General features: G+C 40.9%; 1 pseudogene; it reads left to right on the forward strand.

Moving 5' to 3' along the window:
- Positions 1-6,151: 6,151 nt before the first annotated feature.
- On the forward strand, positions 6,152-7,418 carry LOC127232454 (60S ribosomal protein L4-like; annotated as a pseudogene).
- Positions 7,419-7,844: the final 426 nt, after the last annotated feature.

The raw sequence follows: 7,844 nt of genomic DNA on the forward strand, positions 1-7,844 counted from the left end.
TATGATGAAATTGTGCATTGTTCAGTTTCTATGAGTTTGTAGGGTTTCTGCTATTTGTGTTGTTGTTGAATTCCAATTTTTAAGCATGGTGGTCTGATAAGATACAGGGGACTATTCCAATTCTTTTGTATCTGTTGTGGTTTGTTATGTCACCTAGTATGTGGTCTATTTTAGAGAAGGTTCCATGTGGAGCAGAGAAGAAGGTATATTCTTTTGTCTTTGGATGGAATGTTCTATACATGTCTGTTAAACCCAACTGAGACATAATTTCTGTTAGTTCTTTTGTTTCTTTGTTAAGTTTCTTACTGATGGTCCTGTCTAGGGGTGAGAGTTGTGTGTTGAAGTCTCCCACTATAAGTGTGTGAGGTATTATGTGAGCTTTGAATGTTAATTGCGCTTCTTTTACGAATGTGGGTGCCTTTGTATTTGGAGCATAGATGTTAGATGTTCAGAATTCAGACTTTGTGCTGATGGATTTCTCCTATGATGAATATGAAATGACTGTCTTCATCTCTTTTTGTTGATTTTGGTTTGAAGTCTAACTTGTTAGATATTACGATAGCCATACCTGCTTGCTTCTTGGGTCCATTTGATTGGAAGATCTTTTTCCAACCCTTTACCCTGAAGATTTTGTCTATCTTTGAAGCTTAAATGTGTTTATTGTATGCAGCAGAAGGACAGATTCTATCTTCTTATCCATTATGTTAGCCTGTGTGTTTTTGTATGAGAGTTAAGACCATTAATGTTTAGGGAATGTAAGGGCCATTGATTGTTAATGCTTGCTGGTTTTAGATTTGTTGTTGGTGCTAGTATTGTGAATACATTTGCCCTGCTTTATCCTTGGGTTCTGATGAAGTGGGATTATCTATTCTCTGTCTTTGTGAGCATAGTTGACTTTCTTGGGTTGGAGGTTTCCTTCCAGGACTTGATTTATAGATATGTATTGTGAAAATGTGGCTATGTCTCTAAATATCTTGTTTTCTCAGTCTATATTGAGTGAGAGTTTTGCTCATCCATGGGAGCAAAATTCTCGCTGAGAGGCAGGAGTGATAAGAAAATGTGGGCAAGACCAAGCTACAGAAACCTTCAGAGACAGCTGACCTGAACAAAGGGAGTTCATGGTCCCCAAAAATGATAGCTGCAAAACCTGCTTTGGATTGAATCAGAACCCCTGAACTTGGGTCTCAGTTAGAAGGCCTCGCAGTCTAAGTGACCTCTGACAGTGGAACCAGGATGTATCCCTGGTGCAGTACAGGAGTTTGGGAGCACATTTCCCATGGAGGGATACTCCAGTAGCCTAGAGGCAAGAGGGAGGGCCTAGACCCTACTCCAAATGACTTGACAGATTTTGATTATTTGTCCTGGAAGGCCTCACCCTCCCTGGGGAGTGGGTGGGGAATGGAACAGGGCGGGGGTGTCAGAGGGCATGCATGGGATGATGTGAGGGAGAGGGAACTAGGATAAATATGTAAAATAACAGCAACAATAATAACTAAGAGATTTCCTGCATAATGTAATGTATCACCTTCCCATAGAGCAACTTGATGTTTTACCTCCTTTCTAACATCTCCAGTCTTAAGAAACTCCCTTCCTGACTCTAGAGAAATGTCCAGAGACCTTGTAAGGATGACTCCAACTAATAATTTGAGAAACAATGGAGAGGCTACCTTAAATTCCTTCTCTGATAATGAGATTAATGACTAACTTATGTGCTATCCTAGGGCCCTCATCTAGTAGCTGATGGAAACAGAAGCAGACACCCATAACTAAACACTGAGCCATACTCCTGGAATCCAGTTGCTGAGAGGGAGGAGTGATAAGAAAATGGGGGCAAGACCAAGGTACAGAAACCTTCAGAGACAGCTGACCTGAACACGGGGAGCTCATGGATACCCAGACTGATAGCTGGGAAACCCACTTTGGACTGAATCAGAACCCCTAACTTGGGTCTCAATTAGAAGGCTTGGCAGTCTAAGGGACCTCTGACAGTTAAACCAAGATCTATCCCTGGTGCACGAAAGGACTTTGAGAGTACATTCCCCATGGAAGGATACTACCATAGCCTAGAGGCAGGAGGGAGGGCCTAGTCCCTACTCCAAATGACTTGACAGATTTTGATGATCCCTCTTGGAAGGCATCATCCTCCCTGTGGAGTGGCGGGGGGGGGGGGCATGGGATGGGAGGAGGACCCGGGGGCATGGGAGGAGGGAGGAAGAGGGAACTGGGATTGATATTTAAGATATATATATTTGAAACTCCTTTTGTGAAGGAAGATTTTGTTCTTTAATAAACTACTACTTAACAGTTATTCTCATATCATGTGCTACCAACTGTCAGCATGTTTCAGTGACTTGACTGTGTCATTTCCTCAGAGGGTATTGAAATTTGCTGTTCTTACAGAATACAGAAAAATAAAAAACATGAATTATGGAATTATTGATTTCAATTGGTCTGCTGTTGACTTCACATATCATGTTATATTTCACCAGTCAAATGATCAAGACAATCACATCTCCAAGGCTGACAATGATATGAGAAGAGATACTTTCCAGAGAGGTAGAGAGGTTATGGATGTTAGAAATCAGTGTGTGGCAGAGGACATATAAAACGTGTGTTTTATAAGGGTGGTGCAAGTGGATTTTTGGACTCTCTATTGCTTGTTAGCCATGACAAGCCAAGAAACCATCTTCCTCATCCCTTTTGCATTAGTGTTGAAGAGGAGTCAAGTCCACAGCTTTCACTTGAGAGGAACCCATTTCTCTCCCCCCTCTCTCTCTAATATATATATATATATATATATATATATATATATATATATAATTTTTTCTTATTTTACATATTGATCCTAGTTCCTTCTCCCTCCCTCCCATGCCACCAACCTCCCTTCCATCCTATCCTCCCTCCCCCACTCAAAGGGAGGGTGATGCCTTCCAGGAGAGATCATCAAAATCTGTCAAGTCATTTGGAGTAGGGACTAGGCCCTCCCTCCTGCCTCTAGGCTATGGGAGTATCCTTTCATGGGGAATGTGCTCTCAAAGTCCTTTCGTGTACCAGGGATATATCCTGGAGAAACCCATTTCTTAATGAAGAAATTATTAAGTTTGAAGTATACTCTGAAAAGAGGTTTTATTTATTATTATCTTTACAAAATGTAATCATTTGCCCAACCCCTCACTGAGGAAGTATGGACAGCTGTTAGGATTTTGTTTATGGAGGGTCCATTTTCTTTAAAGATGTGTCCCTGTGTAGATTGACCATGCTCCCAGGGACAGTACAAATGAGATGTAGTGGTTTATTTAAAAAAGATGTAGAGAACATGATGTTGGACAATGGAAGTGAGGGTGGATTTAGGAGACTTTTTTGAGAGTTATGGGTAATGAACATGGTATAGACCAGGGTTATCAACACAACCCTTTTCCAAAGCACAGGACATGTGCATCAGTATAGCAACATAGAATCAGGTAGCAACACAGACAATGGATAATTGCGTGGACTTCCATGGTAATATAGTTCAAGCCATCAACACAGCCTCTGACTACAACAGGACTCTGGGCTCAGACATGGCTCCTAGAAGCAGCAAGGGCCAGAGACATAAACATGGCCTCAGGTGGCAATAGGCAATTCACACTCATACAGCCTCCAGTGTTAAGTTCAGGCCATGGACAACTACACATCTCAGCCTCTCTTCCCAACATACTCACAGCTGTGTTCCTCCATCCTCCCCATTCCTCCATCAGATATTGTTTTGTCACAGTGGCTTTGCAAACTGCAACATGTCACTCTCATGTATTTTTGTTCACATAGCTCTACATCCATATACTTATTGTCACATTTCATTGGTCTGGATCAAGGCCTCTAGTCTCTGAAACACCATAAATACCAGACTTCTGTCTCATCCATCCTTCAGGTTTTTAATCTCCCTTGGTGATGACATGCTCCTAGATCTGGTTCTGCAGCACTGGCTTCTTTTCCTGTCCCAGGAGATTGTAAATGGAGTATGTGTTGGACTTGGCCTACTGTAGAGTAGAAAAGGCTAAGGAAAGAACAACCTGCCCCTGACTTGACTGGAGACCTGTGCCAAGAAAAAACACCCTGATCCTGACTTGACTCAGGACCAGGGCATGAAATCCTGCCAATCCCTGAACATGAAATGACACCAATCTCTTGAGTTTACCCATGAATCAGGACTAAAAGCCCACCAATGCCAGACCATCCTAGAAAGCTTTACCACTACCAACTCTATATAATCTCTCTATTCTGTCAGCTTGTTGCTGCCTCTCAATTGAGCAAAGACAGCCACCCTTCTGGATTTTTCCTTCCCAATAAATCTCTTGAGTGAGGATAGTTATGCCATGTTTCCTACTTCATCTTAAAAATAAATGTTATGGGGGCAGTACAGTTATTTAAAATATAAATTCTCATGTTATCTTCAGAGAATTTAGTAACAAAACTGAGAATGAGAATTTAAAAAAAATCACTATTGGACAAATTTTGCGAAATAATATACACATTACAGACACACCCTCTCTCACATCATACCATGCTAATAACCTCTATATTTTCTGAAATAAATGATTTGTCTGTTTATATAATTTGTATTTTATTTTCAAGTTTTAATCTGAAATGATAAAACTGAATTATAATTTTGAACTTGCAAATTTCCATACATTTGGTCTCATGCAGTTTTTCTCACCCTTAAACAGCATTGAATTAGTAGAACAATTTTTGTTTAGTGCTGGGAATGACCCAGGGCATTGAATTTGGCCCTGGCCTTCATGCTTTTTGTTTATTTGTTGTTGTCTTTTTTCTTTTCAGTTCAGGCTGTACATCCTCTATAGTCTTGGTGGTACTTGAACTAACAATGCCTTCTAAATGGATATGATTGTAGTTTATGTCACCAAACTGACCAAGGATTTTTAATTATTTAAAAGTGAAGCAACAACCAAAAATAATATAAAGTCAGGGGGAACTGGGGTTGGTATATAAAATGTAAAATTTTTAAATAAAAAAAAATTCACAGCAAATGAACATACAGAAAATGTGGGTCACCATGAGAGGACTGAACCTCAGAATTATAGGCATAGGTGAGGGAGAAAAATCCCATGTCACTGCCATATAACATATCTTCAACCGGATCATAGAAGGAAATTTCTACAATCTAAGAAAATTCACACCCATACAGATGCAAGAAGCCCAGTGATCATGAAACAGAAAAATCTATGAAAGAAAATCTCACTTAGCATGTCATAATTAAAACAGTAACATAACTGTGAGATCTTGTGAATTTGGACATTTCTTGGGGCTTCCTAAAGCTTTTGAGTTGTTTTCTTGCTGAGCTTAAACAGGTTCCTGTCAGGATGTAATGTATCACCTACCTGTAGAGCAACCTAATGTTTTATCTCTTTTCTAACTTTTTCAGTCTTAAGAAACTCCCTTCCAAGATGGAAGATTTAAAGCTTGAAGGAAACTGTTTCGTAATAGTTATTCTCATATCATGTGCTACCAACTGTCAGCATGTTTCAGCCAATTGACAGTGTCATTTCCTCCCAGGGCCTATTGGAATGTCCAGCTCTTAGAGCATAAAGAAAAATTAAAGGCATGCATTAGGAATTCCTGGTTTAAACTTATATAGCGTCAACTTCACATTTCATGCCATATTTAACCAGTGAAGCAATCAAGAGAGTTGCATCTCAATGGCTGATAATGATATGATGGAAGACATCTCTAGAGGTAGAGAGGTTATGTAAGTTATCCAGCAGTGTATGGCAGTTAACATTTAAAATATGTGCTGTGTAAAGGAGGTGCAACTGGATAATTAGATTCTCTACTGCAGGTTGGTCATGACAAGCCAAGAAGACCATCTTCCTCATCCTCCTTGGATAAGGATTGTAGAGGAATCAAGTCAACAGCTTTCACGTGAAAGGAGCCTATTTCTTAATGAGGAAACTATTGTGTTTGAAACATCCCCTGGGATGTTTTTACACAATGTAGCTAATTACATGACTCTTCACTGAGGAAATATGAACAATGCTGGATCTTAGGGGATGTAAATTCTATTTTCTTTAAGGATGTGGCCATGTTTTAGTGAATGAGTCCATGCCATGGAGTATAGGGATCATACAAATAAGACTTAGCCTGGCCTTCTCCGGTCATGGCTTGTGCCTGTCCCCTCATATCCATCTACTCTGAAAAGTCATATGGCAAAAAATGACACTTTGCCAGCTGCGTTCAAAGCTCCCATTCGACTTGATATTGTGAACTTTGTTCACACGAACTTGAGGAAAAACAACAGACAGCCCTATGCCATGAGTGAATTGGCAGGTCATCAGACCAGTGCTGAGTCATGGGGTACTGGCAGAGCTGTGGCTCGAATTCCCAGAGTCCGAGGTAGTGGGACCCACCGTTATGGTCAGGGTGCCTTTGGAAATATGTGTCGGGGAGGCCGCATGTTTGCACCAACCAAAACCTGGCGTCGTTGGCACTGCAGAGTGAACACAACCCAAAAGCGCTATGCCATCTGTTCTGCCCTGGCTGCCTCAGCCTTACCCGCTTTGGTGATGTCTAAAGGTCATCGTATTGAGGAAGTTCTTGAATTCCCTTTGGTGGATGAAGATAAGGTTGAAGGTTACAAGAAAACCAAGGAGGCTGTTAAGCTTCTGAAGAAACTTGAAGTTTGGAATGACATCATAAATGTCTACGCCTCTCAGAGGATGAGAGCCAGCAAGGGCAAAATGAGAAACCCGGGATGTATCCAGTGCAGGCGACCCTGCATCATCTATAATGAAGACAATGGTATCATCAAGGCCTTCAGAAACATTCCTGATATTACTCTGCTCAATGTAAGCAAGATGAATACTTTGAAACTTGCTCCTGGTAGACATGTGGGACGTTTCTGCATTTGGACTGAGAGTGCCTTCCGAAAGTTATATGAGTTGTATGGCACTGGGCATAAGGCGCTTCCCTCAAGAGTAAGTATAACCTTCCCATGCACAAGATGATGAACACAGACCTTAGCAGAATCTTGAAAAGCCCAGAGATCCAAAGAGCCCTCCGAGCACCACGCAAGAAGAGTCTTGAAGAAGAATCCTCTAAAGAACCCGAGAATCATGTTGAAGCTGAACCCTTAAAAAAGACTATGCGCAGGAATACCATTCTTTGCCAGGTCAGAAATCACAAACTCTGCGTGAAGAAACTAGAAGCAGCACAGCAGCAGCAGCACTGGCAGCCAAGTCAGAGAAAGGGACAGCAGACAAGAAGCCTGCAGAGAGCAAGCAAGAAAGGAAGCCCGTGGATGTCAAGAAGTTAAAGAAGACTGCAGGGAAAAGAGGCTGCAATTACCAAGAAACCAGCAGCTGGGAAGAAACCAGCAGAGAAAAACCAAAAAACCTACCATGGAAGAGAAAAAGCCTGCTGTTTAAATCTGTTTCATTCCATAGAACAAACAGAGAGAGAGACTATTTGAATAAAACCCTGATCAAAGATTCAGTGAAAAAAAAAAAAGACAGTGTGTTATTAAAAAAAAAAAAAAAAAAAAAAAAAAAAAAAAAAAAAAAAGATAAAGAGAACATGAAGTTGGGGAAATAGAATGGAAAGGGTAGATGTAGGAGAGTTTATGGAGAGTAGTTGGTGGTGAACATGGTCTCTGTTGGCAGTACAGGCCAGGGACATTAACACAGTCCTCTTCTATACACATGCCATGGACACCAACATTACTTCAGGTAGAGCACAGATAATGGACAATTGAGTGGAGTTTCGTGGCAATATCAACAGGGTCTGTGTCTACAGCAGGATCCTGGACCCAGACATGGTCCCCAGTGGTATCATTTGCCAAAAACATAAACATA

This window comes from Phodopus roborovskii, unplaced genomic scaffold (genome assembly GCF_943737965.1).
Source record: "Phodopus roborovskii unplaced genomic scaffold, PHOROB, whole genome shotgun sequence".
Taxonomy (NCBI): domain Eukaryota; kingdom Metazoa; phylum Chordata; class Mammalia; order Rodentia; family Cricetidae; genus Phodopus; species Phodopus roborovskii.